The following is a 15,096-nucleotide window of genomic DNA, read 5'->3' as shown; positions in this document are numbered from 1 at the left end:
AGGAAACCTTAACCTTTCCTGAGAATGTCTGCCCTTCTGCATTGTACCTGATTGTCAGAATAACTTCAGCAACTGATTATAACTGAGCCATTTTCAACATCAAGCTTTTTCTTGTCAACCTCTTTTCAAAGTACAAGCACGAGTATTCAGGGTATCTTGCTTTGTATCTGTATTTATATTTCTGAGAATTAGTACTTCAAATATGAATGTTCTTTATACCAATTTCCCCAATCAGTCCTCACCACCATGTAAGATAAATCAGTCCTAGTTTAGAGACAAGGAAACTGAGGTATCACAATGTGTTTATTGTGTAAGAATGATTCCATCATAAATCTTGCTAGCTTCCTTTATTCAGAGCACAACTGAACAAATATCTAGCACTACTTAAAAAGCCTGTGTTTTCATGTATGTCGATAAAGTATAAATCGTTGAGGTGATGGAAAAAGCATCAGATAGGGAGTCAGGAGACCTGGTAAGCCAAGTGTGTGACATTGGCTGAGCTAACAGGTCTCTCAATTTCTTCATCTCTTAAATGGCAATGATACCATCCATCTCATAGGGATGTTGGGAGAATTAAATGACAGTGTATGCAGAACACATTACATAATTAACATAGTAAGCACTCAAAATCTAGTGAGTACTCTTATTGTTTAAGGGGTATATATCATATCAATAAACCCTCTGTTTTCTAAATACTGACTTGAGGATTGTGATCTATAGAAATATATGATGGGGTTAGGAGGACAACATATCTGATATTAGAATCATGCTGGAAATTCCAAGACATATGGCCATCATAGACATGGCATAATACTGCACAGGCAGGGTGGGAAGGGAATTACTACTTATTTATTATAATGCCAGACACTGTGCTAAATACTTTGTATTCTGTTCTTGCATTAAATCCTTACAATTTAATGAGATGGGTGGTGTTATTATCTCCACATGTGTAACATTATTAGGCTTTAAAATACGAAAGGGAGCACAAATGTACTCTTTGGGGGAAACCTGTAGAATTAGTTTCCTCTGTACTAGAGCAAATTAAAAGTTTATATCCATGCAAATTATACCTGTGCAAGTCCATACACAAGTTGTTTAATAACAATGGGAAAAGAAAGATAGGAAGCAGTGATGTAGTAAGTAGAACATTGCTTTGTATGTTTATGAAGATTCAAGATAAAATGAAAACAACAATCTAGATTGAAAACTGAGTGTTTCTGTTTTTTAAATCTACCATTGTTAAAACAAGTATTGAATTATTTGTGTGTGTGAAAATTCAAGCAAAAGCCAAACATAACAAAACAGAAACCACCCACTCCTAACATTTGTCCCTAGATTATCCAAGTCCCTAGGTTGTCTTTATTTGTGGCTAAGCATGCTATAAAGGAGGACACTTGCATGCATTTATAGGCATCATGTAAATGTAAAGATGCTAAGAAAATATGACTAACATTATGTTGAGAACCAACAAAATGAGCACTTTCTCAAGCTTCTTTCATGTTATGTCTTGTATAGATATAGAAGTTTTTTTTCTGGGATCTATGAGTGAGTCTAAGATGATTTTTTATTGTGGTAAAATATACATAAAATTAACCATTTTAATTGTTTATAAGTGTACAACTCAGTGGCATTAAATACCTTGACATGTTGGGCAGCCATTACAACTATTTATCTCCAGAACTTTTTCATCACCCTAAATGGATACTCCACACCCATTGAACAATAACTCCCGGTATCTACCTCCTTCCAATCTCTGATATCCATCATTCTACTTTCTACTCCTATTAATTTTACTATTCTTGATAACTCATATAAGTGAAATCATACATTAATTGTCCTTTTGTGTCTGGCTTATTTCATTTCACTTAGCATAATGTTTTCAAGCTTCATCCAGGTTTTAGAATGTATTAAATTCTATTCATTTTTAAAGCTGAATAATATTCCATTGTATGTAAATAGCATGTTTTGTTTATCCATTCATCTATTGATGGACATTTGGATTCTTTTCACTTTTTGGCTTTTGTAAATAATGCTGCTTTGAATATTGGTGTACAAATATCTGTTCGAGTCCCTGCTTTCAATTCTTTCAGGTGTGTACCCAAAAGAATTGCTAGATTATATAGTAATTACATGTTTAAATTTTTGAGGAACTGCTATGCTGTTTTTCACAGTGGTTGCACCATTTTACATTCCACTAGCAATGCACAAGGCTTCCAGGTTCTCCACATTCTCATCAACACTTGTTATTTTCTGTTTTTTAAAAATAATAGTCATGCTAATAGGTGTGAAATATAATAGTATCTTACTGTGCTTTTGATTTGTATTTTCCTAACAGTTAGTGCTGTTCAACATCTTTCATGTCCTTAGTGACCATTTGCATATCTTCCTTGGAGAAATGTCTATTTGAGTCCTTTGCCCATTTTTGAATTTTTGTTGTTGTTGTTGAGTTGTAGGAGTTCTTTATATATTCTGGATCTTAACCCTTATCAGATATGTGATTTGAAAATTTTTTCTCCCATTCTGTCGTTGCTATTTCATTTCAGAGTATCTGTTGGCACACAAAAGTTTTAAATTTTGGTGAACTCCATTTATCATTTTTTTATTTAGTTGCCTATGTTTGTGGTGTCATATCCAAGAAATCACTGTCAAATCTGATGTCTTGAAGTTTTTGCTCTCTGTTTTCTTCTAAGAATTTTATAGTATTAGCTCTTATATTTAGGTGCATTATACTGGTGTATTATATGTGTTTACATTGATTCTCATGTGTTGAAACACCCTTGCATTCCAGTAATAAATCCCACTTGTTCTTGTTGTAGAATCCTTTTAATATGCTGCTGAATTTGGTTTGATAGTATTTATTAATATTGGAAGACTTGTACACCAACATTCATAAGGGATTTTGGTTTGTAGTTTTCTTTTCTTGTAGTATCTTTGTCTGGTTTCAGTATCAGGGTAATGTTGGACTCATAGAATGAATTAAGAAGTGTTATCTCCTCTTCGGTATTTTGGAAGGGTGTGAGTAGGATTGGTATTCATTTTGGGTTTTTTTACATGTTTGATAGAATTAATCAAGTAAGCTGTTTGGTCTAGGGCTTTTCTATGTTGGGAGGTTTTTGATTCAATCTTCTTAATAGTTATAAGTTATGAAGATTTTTTATTTCTTCATGATTCAATCTTGGTAGGTTGTGTATTTTTAAGAATTTGTCCATTTCATGTAGGTTATTCAATTCGTTGGCATGCAATTCTTTATAGTACTCTTTTATAATCTTGTTTAAAAAATTTATTTAAAACCAGTAAGGAATACCTTCACTTTCATTTTTGATTTTAATAATTTGAGTTTTCTCTCTTTTTTCGTAGTCAAACTAGGTGAAGAGTGGTATATTTTATCAAAGAACTGACTTTTGGTTTTCTTGATTTTTTTCTGTCGTTCCCCTCTTCTCTATTTTATGTTTCTCCACTTTAATCTATTATTTCCATCTTTCTGCTAGTTTTGGGTATAGTTTGTTGTTTTACTGGTTCCTAATGGTGTAAATTTAGGTTGCTGATTTGAAATTTTTCTTCTTTTTTAACGGTAAGTGTTTACAGGTATAAATTTCCTCTTCACACTGCTTTCATTGTCTCTTGTATATACTTTGGTATGTCATATTTTTGTTTTCACTTGTTTCAAAATATTTTCTAATTTCCCTGTGATTTCTTTTTTGACCTATTGGTTATTTAAAAGTGCGTTGTTTAATTTCCACATACTGGTGAATTTTCCAATTTTCCTTCTGCTATTGATCGCTAGTTTCATTCCATCATGACTGGAAAAACTTTATATGATTTCAATATTTTAAAATTTATTAAGACTTTTTTATGGTCTAAATATGGCCTACCCTGGAGAATGTTCCTTGTGCACTTGAGAAAAATGTGTATTCTGCTGCTATTGGATGGAGGGCTCTGTACATGTCTGTTAGGCCCAATTGATTTATAATGTTCAAATTCTCTGTTTCCTTGTTGATCTTATGTCTGGGTTTTTGATCCATTATTGAAAGTGGAGTGACAAAGTATCCAGTAATTATGTATCTGTCTGTTTCTCCCTTTAATTCTGTAAATGTTTGCTTCATATATTTTGGAGGTTTTATGTTTGATTTGTATATGTTTATAATTATTATATCTTCTTGGTGAATTGACTCCTTCATCAATATACCATATGCTTATTTGTCTCTTATAACAGTTTTTGATTTTAAGTCCTTTTTTTTCCTGATATTAAGATAGCCACCTGGCTTTCTTTGGATACTATTTGTATGGAGTATCTTTCCACATCTTTTCACTTTCACCATGTTTGTGTCCTTAGGTATAAAGTTAGTCTCTTGTATATGACATTTAGTTGACTAATATTTTTAAAATCTATTCTGCCAGTCTATGCCTTTTTATTGGGGAATTTAATTCATTTACTTTTGAAGTGATTGCTGATAAGGAAGGACCTATATTTACCATTTTGTTATTTTGTTTTCTGTATGTCTTAAAGCTTTTCATCCCTCATTTCTTCTATTACCATTTTCCTTTGTGTTTAGTTGACTTTTTGTAGTGACATGTTTTGATTCCTTTTTCATTTCCTTTGTATATATTCTATAGGTATTTTCTTTGTGGTTACCATGGGAATTACATATCACATCCTGAAGCTACAGCAATTTATTTTGAATTGATACCAGCTTACCTTCAATTACATACAAAAACTCTATTCCTTAATAGCCTCTTCCCTGCCTCCACCATTTTGTTTTCAAAGTTACAAATTCCATCTTCATACATTGTGTGCCCATTAACATAGATTTATAATTAAAATTATATTTATGCATTTGTCTTTTAATTTCTATAGAAAACAAAAGTGGAGTTACAAACCAAAAATACAATGATACTGGTTCTTATATTTGCCCATGTACTTATCTTTACCAGAGATGTGTATAGCTTCATATGACTTTGCATTGCTGTTTAGGGCCTTTCATTTCAACCCAAAGGACAGGGCAGTTATGGTAATAATGAATACCCTCAGCTTTTGTTTAACTGGAAATGTCTTAATGTTTTACTCATTTTTGAAGGGCTGGTTTGCCAATTATAGATTTATTCATTGACAATTTTTCTCTTCCAGCACTTTAAATATATCATCTCACTGCCTTCTGGCCTCCAAATTTTCTGTTGAGAAATCAGCTGATACTATTATTGATGATGTCTTATGTATGATAAGCTGCTTCTCTCTTGTAGCTTTCAGGGTTATCTTTGTATTTGGCTTTTGACAGTTTGATTTTAATGTATCTCAGTGTGGGTGTCTTCAGGTTTTTCCTACTTGGAATTTATTGAACTTCTCGGATTGTAAATTCATGTTGTTTATCAACTTTAGGAAGTTTTTGCCGTTATTTCTTTAACTATGCTATCTGCCCTTCTATGTCTTCTACTTCTGAGACTCCCATAATATGTATATTGATACTCTTGATGGTGTTTCATAAGTCCTGTTGACTCTGTTCACTTTTATTCATTCTTTTTTCTTTATACTCCATAGACTTGTTAATTTCTAATATCCTATGTTCCAGTTCATCAATTTTTTTCTTCTGTCTGCCTAAACCTGCTGTTTAAGCCCTTTAGTAAATTTTTAAATTCAGTTATTATATTTTTCCACTCCAGAATTTTTGTTTGGTTCCTTTTTAAGTTTCTCTTTTTGTTGATATTCTCATTTTGTTTACATATTAATATTTTAAAATTTCCTTTAGTTCTGTTCCTGTGTTTTCCTTTAGTTATTTGAGCATATAAAAGACAGTTGATTTAAAGTCTTTGTCTAGTAAGTCCAATACTTGTTTTTCTTCAGGGGTGGTTTCTCCCAGTTTATTTTCTTTCTTTGAATGAACATGTTTTTCAGTTTCTTTATATGCCTTGTGATTATTATTTGTGTGTTGATAATTGAGCATTTGAAAAAACAACCACCTCTTTCAGTCTTTACAGATTTGCTCTGTGCTTGAACAGTCCTGCACAGTTAGTCAGGTATGCATGCCCTGAGTCTTGGGATCAGCCTGAGGTGATAGCTGAAGGTCTTCTTAAGTCTTTTCTGTGTATATGTCTTGCTTGGGCCCTGGTGTGGCTTTTTAAATCCCCTGTATAGATAGCTGAATTTTGAATATCTTGGTTTCCAAAAATGTCTCATTCCAGTTTCTCCTTGGGACATTAGATGGTCCATTGTATGTCTCCACCTATATTTTCTTGTCCCACACAACTACAGGTCTGTTGCTCTCTTGCAGCTTTCAAAAGCAATGCCTGCTGCTTTCCTGCATGAGCTCTGAGTTAGGCAAAACTGAAATCAGTCCTTCAGGCAGCCCTCACACATGTTAGAAGATTGCAAATAAGGTATTCTCTATGGGAGATAATTGAGAACTGAGCTACCACTTCGCCAGACCAAGATTGTGTTGTGCAGAGGAGGAAGTGGGGCAAAGGTGAGCAGAAATGCCATGGAATTTTCCACAATTTTGAATCTGGCTTTTCCTTAAGTGATTATTCAGTTGATTGCTCCTCTAAGGTTATGCTAGTCAGTTTCTGGTAGTTTTTGATGTTTCCATAGGGGAACAAGAGATTGGAGCTTCCTAGTATGCAATTTTGCTGATGTCATTCCAGATTTAGATATTTTAAATTAGAAGAACATGACCTATACTATAGTTAACAAACACCTCAAATTTTTCCTTAAGGGGAAGAACAAGCTAAAAATATAAAGAGAGTACAGAAAGATCAAAGATAAGTTTTCTAAACCATGATTGATGGATCTTTAGAGACTCTGTGCACATATTTTAAGGCTTCTATGAGCTACCTGGAATTGAACACCCAAGTTTGTATTTATTTATGATTGGTCTTGGTAGTAGAAAAACATCCATAGCTTTTATTAGATTCTTAAAGGGAATATATTCTATTTTTTCCTATTTATAAAAGTAATACATACATCTCAAATGATCTACTGCCCACAAAGTACCAGAGAAGTTCTATTTAACCATAAATGGTAAGATCATTATGTTACATATATTGGTGGTTAGTGGACTAGTGATTTAAACTACTCCAGAACATGCATGAAAAGGGAAAACTTCCACGTTCACTTTAAGAGATTAACACAACCTTTAAATCAAACTTGAAAAAAACTTTAAGAAAAAAGGGTAAATTACAGACTAATCTGACATGTATATATGAGTGCAAACAGCATACAAACTTCTGTCTTTCCATATATGTTCATTGCAGCACTATTCACAATAGCGAAGACATGGAATCAACCTAAATGCCCACCAATGATAGACTTAATAAAGTAAATGTGGTACATATACACCATGGAATATTACGCAGCGATAAAAATGACAGGATCATGTCTTTGCAGGGACAAGGATGGAGCTGGAGACCATTTTCCATAGCAAACAACACAGGAACAGAAGACCAAATACCAGAGGGTTCCAAGATGACCAAATAGGAACAGCTCCAGTCTACAGCTCCCAGTGTGAGCGACGCAGAAGATGGGTGATTTCTGCATTTCCAACTGAGCTTTGAAGAGAGTAGTGGTTCTCCCAGCACAGAGTTTGAGATCTGAGAACGGACAGACTGCCTCCTCAAGTGGGTCCCTGACCCCTGAGTAGCCTAACTGGGAAGCACCCCCCAGTAGGGACAGACTGACACCTCACACGGCTGGGTACCCCTCTGAGATGAAGCTTCCAGAGGAATGATCAGGCAGCAACATTTGCTGTTCAGCAATATTCGCTGTTCTGCAGCCTCTGCTGCTGATACCCAAGCAAACAAGGTCTGGAGTGGACCTCCAGCAAACTCCAACAGACCTGCAGCTGAGGGTCTTGACTGTTAGAAGGAAAACTAACAAACAGAAAGAATATCCACGCCAAAACCCCATCTATACATCACCATCATCAAAGACCAAAGGTAGATAAAACCACAAAGATGGGGAAAAAACAGAGCAGAAAAGCTGAAAATTCTAAAAATCAGAGCACCTCTCCCCCTCCAAAGGAATGCAGCTCCTCGCCAGCAATGGAACAAAGCTGGATGGAGAGTGACTTTGACGAGTTGAGAGAAGAAGGCTTCAGAGGATCAAACTTCTCCGAGCTAAAGGAGGAAGTTCGAACCCAATGAAAAGAAGCTAAAAACCTTGAAAAAAGATTAGACAAATGGCTAACTAGAATGACCAGCATAGAGAAGTCCTTAAATGACTTGATGGAGCTGAAAACCATGGCACGAGAACTACACGACGAATGCACAAGCTTCAGTAGCTGATTTGATCAACTGGAAGAAAGGGTATCAGTGATTGAAGGTCAAATTAATGAAATGAAACAAGAAGAGAAGTTTAGAGAAAAAAGAGTAAAAAGAAATGAACAAAGCCTCAAAGAAATATGAGACTATATGAAAAGACCGAATCTACATCTGATTGGTGTACCTGAAAGTGAGGGGGAGAATGGAACCAAGTTGGAAAACACTCTGCAGGATATTATCCAGGAGAACGTCCCCAAACTAGCAAGGCAGGCCAACATTCAAATTCGGGAAATACAGGGAACGCCACAAAGATACTCCTCGAGAAGAGCAACTCCAAGACACTTAATTGTCAGATTCACCAAAGTTGAAATGAAGGAAAAAATGTTAAGGGCAGCCAGAGAGAAAGGTCGGGTTACCCACAAAGGGAAGCCCATCAGACTAACAGCTGATCTCTCGGCAGAAACTCTACAAGCCAGAAGAGAGTGGGGGCCAATATTCAACATTCTTAAAGAAAAGAATTTTCAACCCAGAATCTCATATCCAGCCAAACTAAGCTTCATAAGTGAAGGAGAAATAAAATACTTTACAGTCAAGCAAATGCTGAGAGATTTTGTCACCACCAGGCCTGCCCTAAAAGAGCTCCTGAAGGAAGCACTGAACATGAAAAGGAACAAGCAGTACCAGTCACTGCAAAAACATGACAAATTGTAAAGACCATCGAGGCTAGGAAGAAACTGCATCAACTAATGGGCAAAATAACCAGCTAACATCATAATGACAGGATCAAATTCACACATAACAATATTAAACTTAAATGTAAATAGGCTAAATGCTCCAATTAAAAGACACAGACTGTCAAATTGGATAAAGAGTCAAGACCCATCAGTGTGCTGTATTCAGGAGACCTATCTTACATGCAGAGACACACATAAGCTCAAAATAAAGGGATGGAGGAAGATCTACCAAGCAAATGGAAAACAAAAAAAGGCAAGAGTTGCAATCCTAGTCTCTGATAAAACGACTGTAAACCAATAAAGATCAAAAGAGACAAAGAAGGCCATTACATAATGGTAAAGGGATCAATTCAACAAGAACAGCGAACTATCCTAAATATATATGCACCCAATACAGGAGCACCTAGATTCATAAAGCAAGTCTTTAGAGATCTACAAAGAGACTTAGACTCCCACACAATAATAATGGGATATTTTAACACCCCCCTGTCAACATTAGACAGATCAATGAGGCAGAAAGTTCACAAGGATATCCAGGAATTGAACTCAGCTCTGCACCAAGCAGACTTAATAGACATCTACAGAACTCTCCACCCCAAATCAACAGAATATACATTCTTCTCAGCACCACATCACACTTATTACGAAATTCACCACATGGTTGGAAGTAAAGCACTCCTCAGCAAATGTAAAAGATGAGAAATTATAACAAACTGTCTCGGCCAGGAGGGAGGTGGGGGGGTCAGCCCCCCGCCCGGCCAGCCGCCCCGTCCGGGAGGGAGGTGGGGGGTTAGCCCCCCACCTGGCCAGCCACCCCGTCCGGGAGGTGAGGGGCGCCTCTGCCCGGCCGCCCCTACTGGGAAGTGAGGAGCCCCTCTGCCCGGCCAGCCGCTCCGTCCGGGAGGGAGGTGGGGGGGTCAGCCCCCCGCCCGGCCAGCCGCCCCATCCGGGAGGGAGGTGGGGGGGTCAGCCCCCCGCCCGGCTAGCAGCCCCGTCCGGGAGGGAGGTAGGGGGGTCAGCCCCCCGCCCGGCCAGCCGCCCCGTCCGGGAGGGAGGTTGGGGGGTCAGCCCCCCGCCCGGCCAGCCGCCCCGTCCGGGAGGGAGGTGGGGGGGTCAGCCCCCCACCCGGCCAGCAGCCCCGTCCGGGAGGGAGGTGGGGGAGTCAGCCCCCCGCCCAGCCAGCCGCTCCGTCCGGGAGGTGAGGGGCACCTCTGCCCGGCCGCCCCTACTGGGAAGTGAGGAGCCCCTCTGCCCGGCCAGCCGCTCCGTCTGGGAGGGAGGTGGGGGGGGTCAGCCCCCCGCCCGGCCAGCCGCCCCATCCGGGAGGGAGGTGGGGGGTCAGCCCCCCGCCTGGCCAGCCGCCCCGTCCGGGAGGGAGGTGGGGGGGTCAGCCCACCGCCCAGCCTGCCGCCCTGTCCGGGAGGGAGGTGGGGGTTCGGCCCCCCGCCTGGCCAGCCGCCCCATCCGGGAGGTGAGGGGCGCCTCTGCCCGGCCGCCCCTACTGGGAAGTGAGGAACCCCTCTGCCCGGCCACCACCCCGTCTTGGAGGTGTACCCAACAGCTCATTGAGAACGGGTCATGATGACAATGGCGGTTTTGTGGAATGGAAAGGGGGGAAAGGTGGGGAAAAGATTGAGAAATCGGATGGTTGCCGTGTCTGTGTAGAAAGAGGTAGACATGGGAGACTTTTCATTTTGTTCTGTACTAAGAAAAAATTCTTCTGCCTTGGGATCCTGTTGATCTGTGACCCTGCCCCCAACCCTGTGCTCTCTGAAACATGTGCTGTATCCACTCAGGGTTGAATGGATTAAGGGCGGTGCAAGATGTGCTTTGTTAAACAGATGCTTGAAGGCAGCATGGTCGTTAAGAGTCATCACCACTCCCTAATCTCAAGTACCCAGGGACACAAACACTGCGGAAGGCCGCAGGGTCCTCTGCCTAGGAAAACCAGAGAACTTTGTTCACTTGCTTATCTGCTGACCTTCCCTCCACTATTGTCCTGTAACCCTACCAAATCCCCCTCTGCGAGAAACACCCAAGAATGATCAATTAAAAAAAAAAAAAAAAAAAAAAAAAAAAAAAAAAAACAAACTGTCTCTCAGACCACAGTGCAATCAAACTAGAACTCAGGATTAAGAAACTCACTCAAAACCACACAACTACATGGAAACTGAACAACCTGCTCCTGAATGACTACTGGGTACATAATGAAATGAAGGCAGAAATAAAGATGTTCTTTGAAACCAACGAGAACAAAGACACAACATACCAGAATCTCTGGGACACATTCAAAGCAGTGTGTAGAGTGAAATTTATAGAACTAAATGCCCACAAGAGAAAGCAGGAAAGATCTAAAATTGATACCATAACATCACAATTAAAAGAACTAGAGAAGCAAGAGCAAACACATTCAAAAGCTAGCAGAAGGCAAGAAATAACTAAGATCAGAGCAGAACTGAAGGAGTTAGAGACACAAAAAGCCCTTCAAAAAAATCAATGAATCCAGGAGCTGGTTTTTTGAAACAATCAACAGAATTGATAGACCACTAAGCAAGACGAATAAAGAAGAAAAGAGAGAAGAATCGAATATACTCAATAAAAAATGATAAAGGGGATATCAGCACCAATCCCACAGAAATACAAGTTACCATCAGAGAATACTATAAACACCTCTACACAAATAAACAAGAAAATCTAGAAGAAATGGATAAATTCCTGGACACATACACCCTCCCAAGACTAAACCAGGAAGAATTTGAATCCCTGAATAGACCAATAACAGGCTCTGAAATTGAGGCAATAATTAATAGCCTACCATCAAAAAAAGTCCAGGACCAGACGGATTCACAGCAGAATTCTACCAGAGGTACAAGGAGGAGCCAGTACCATTCCTTCTGAAACTATTCCAATCAATAGAAAAAGAGGGAATCCTCCCTAACTCATTTCATGAGACCAGCATCATCCTGATACCAAAGCCTGGCAGAGACACAACAAAAAAAGAGAATTTTCAACTAATATCCCTGATGAACATCAATGCAAAATCCTCAGTAAAATACTGGCAAACCGAATCCAGCAGAACATCAAAAAGCTTTTCCACCATGATCCAGTGGGCTTCATCCCTGAAATGCAAGGCTGGTTCAACATATGCAAATCAATAAATGTAATCCAGCATATAAACAGAACCAAAGACAAAAACCACATGATTATCTCAATAGACGCAGAAAAGGCCTTTGACAAAATTCAACAACCCTTCATGCTGAAAACTCTCAATAAATTAGGTATTGATGGGACCTATCTCAAAATAATAAGAGCTATTTATGACAAACCCACAGCCAATATCATACTGAATGGGCAAAAACTGGAAGCATTCCCTTTGAAAACTGGCACAAGACAGGGATGCCCTCTCTCCCCATTCCTATTCAACATAGTGTTGGAAGTTCTGGCCAGGGCAATCAGGCAGGAGAAAGAAATAAATAAAGGGTATTCAATTAGGAAAAGAGGAAGTCAAATTGTCCCTGTTTGCATATGACATGATTGTATATCTAGAAAGCCCCATCATCTCAGCCCAAAATCTCCTTAAGCTGATAAGCAACTTCAGCAAAGTCTCAGGATACAAAATCAATGTGCAAAAATTACAAGCATTCTTATACACCAATAACAGACAAACAGAGAGCCAAATCATGAGTGAACTCCCATTCACAATTGCTTCAAAGAGAATAAAATACCTAGGAATCCAACTTACAAGGGATGTGAAGGACCTCTTCAAGGAGAACTATAAACCACTGCTCAACGAAACAATAGAGGACACAAACAAATGGAAGAGCATTCCATGCTCATGGATAGGAAGAATCAATATTGTGAAAATGGCCATACTGCCCAAGGTAATTTATACATTCAATGCCATCCCCATCAAGCTACCACTGACTTTCTTCACAGAATTGGAAAAAACTACTTTAAAGTTCATATGGAACCAAAAAAGAGCCCACATTGCCAAGAGAACCCCAAGCCAAAAGAACAAAGCTGGAGGCATCATGCTACCTGACTTCAAACTATACTACAAGGCTACAGTAACAAAAACAGCATGGTACCGGCACCAAAACAGAGATATAGACCAATGGAACAGAACAGAGCCCTCAGAAATAATACCACACATCTACAACCATCTTGTCTTTGACAAAGCTGACAAAAGCAAGAAATGGGGAAAGGATTCCCCTTTTAATAAATGGTGCTGGGAGAACTGGCTAGCCATATGTAGAAAGCCGAAACTGGATCCCTTCCTTACACCTTATACAAAAATTAATTCAAGATGGATTAAAGACTTAAATGTTAGACCTAAAACCATAGAAACCCTAGAAGAAAACCTAGACAATACCATTCAGGACATAGGCATGGGCAAGGACTTCATGTCTAAAACACCAAAAGCAATGGCAACAAAAGCCAAAATTGACAAATGGGATCTAATTAAACTAAAGAGCTTCTGCATGGCAAAAGAAACTACCGTCAGAGTGAACAGGCAATCTACAGAATGGGAAAAAATTTTTGCAATCTACTCATCTGACAAAGGGCTAATATCCAGAATCTACAAAGAACTCAAACAAATTTACAAGAAAAAAAAACCCCATCACAAAGTGGGCAAAGGATATGAACAGACACTTCTCAAAAGAAGACATTTATGCAGCCAAAAAAAAAAAAAAAAGACACAGGAAAAAATGCTCATCATCACTGGCCATCAGAGAAATGCAAATCAAAACCACAATGAGATATCATCTCACTCCAGTAAGAATGGCAATCATTAAAAAGTCAGGAAACAACAGGTGCTGGAGAGGATGTGGAGAAATAGGAACACTTTTACATGTTGGTGCGACTGTGAACTAGTTCACCCATGGTGGGAGATAGTGTGGTTATTCCTCAAGGATCTAGAACTAGAAATACCATTTGACCCAGCCATCCCATTACTGGGTATATACCCAAAGGATTATAAATCATGCTGCTATAAAGGCACATGGACACGTATGTTTATTGCCACACTATTCACAATAGCAAAGACTTGCAACCAACCCAAATGTCCGTTAATGATAGACTGGATTAAGAAAATGTGGCACATACACACCATGGAATACTATGCAGCCATAAAAAAGATGAGTTCATGTCCTTTGTAGGGACATGGATGAAGCTGGAAACTATCATTCTTAGCAAACTATCACAAGAACAAAAAACCAAACACCACATGTTCTCACTCATAGGTGGGAATTGAACAATGAGAACACTTGGACACAGGAAGGTGAACACACACCGGGGCCTGTTGTGGGGCGGGGGGAGGGGGGAGGGAAAGGATTAGGAGATATACCTAATGTAAATGACGAGTTAATGGGTGCAGCACACCAACATGGCACATGTATATATATGTAACAAACCTGCATGTTGTGCGCATGTACCCTAGAACTTAAAGTATAATAATAAAAAAAAAGAAGACCAAATACCGCATGTTTTCACTTATAAGTGGGAGCTAAATGATGAGAACATATGGACACATAGAAGGGAACAAAACACACTGGGGCCTTTTGAAGGGTGGAGGGTGGGAGGAGGGAGAGGATCAGGAAAAATAACTAAGTATTAGGCTTAATACCTGGGTGATGAAATAATCCATACAACAAACCCCAATGACACAAGTTTAACTAAGTAACAAACCTGCACTTGTCCCTCTGAACTTAAAAGTTAAAAAAGAAGATACACCACAGTTTATTTATTCATTCATCTACTGAAGGGCATCTTGTTTGCTTTCAAGTTTTGGAAACTTTAAATAAAGATGCTATTGTAATAAAAAAAAACTTGTGTGTTTCCCTTGTCAAAGTAGATTTACACCTTCTCAGACAGTGATTTAAACCATATTGCAGGCTAGCCCAAGCTAGATTATTTCCCCTATCTCCATCCTTATTTATTATTATATAAATCCATTCCCATTTACCTGGACTGCACCCAGGTATCTTATCTCTAAATTGCATGGTTTTTTTTTTTTTTGTTCTTTTCATTATACATTGTTGCTGAAAAGCTTGAATTAAAAGTGAGGGAAGGCTGGGTGCGGTGACTCACGCCTGTAATCCCAGCACTTTGGGAG

This window comes from Gorilla gorilla, chromosome X (assembly GCF_029281585.2).
Source record: "Gorilla gorilla gorilla isolate KB3781 chromosome X, NHGRI_mGorGor1-v2.1_pri, whole genome shotgun sequence".
Taxonomy (NCBI): Eukaryota; Metazoa; Chordata; class Mammalia; order Primates; family Hominidae; genus Gorilla; species Gorilla gorilla.
The sequence above is the reverse complement of the archived record's forward strand: the minus strand, read 5'-3'. Positions refer to the sequence as shown.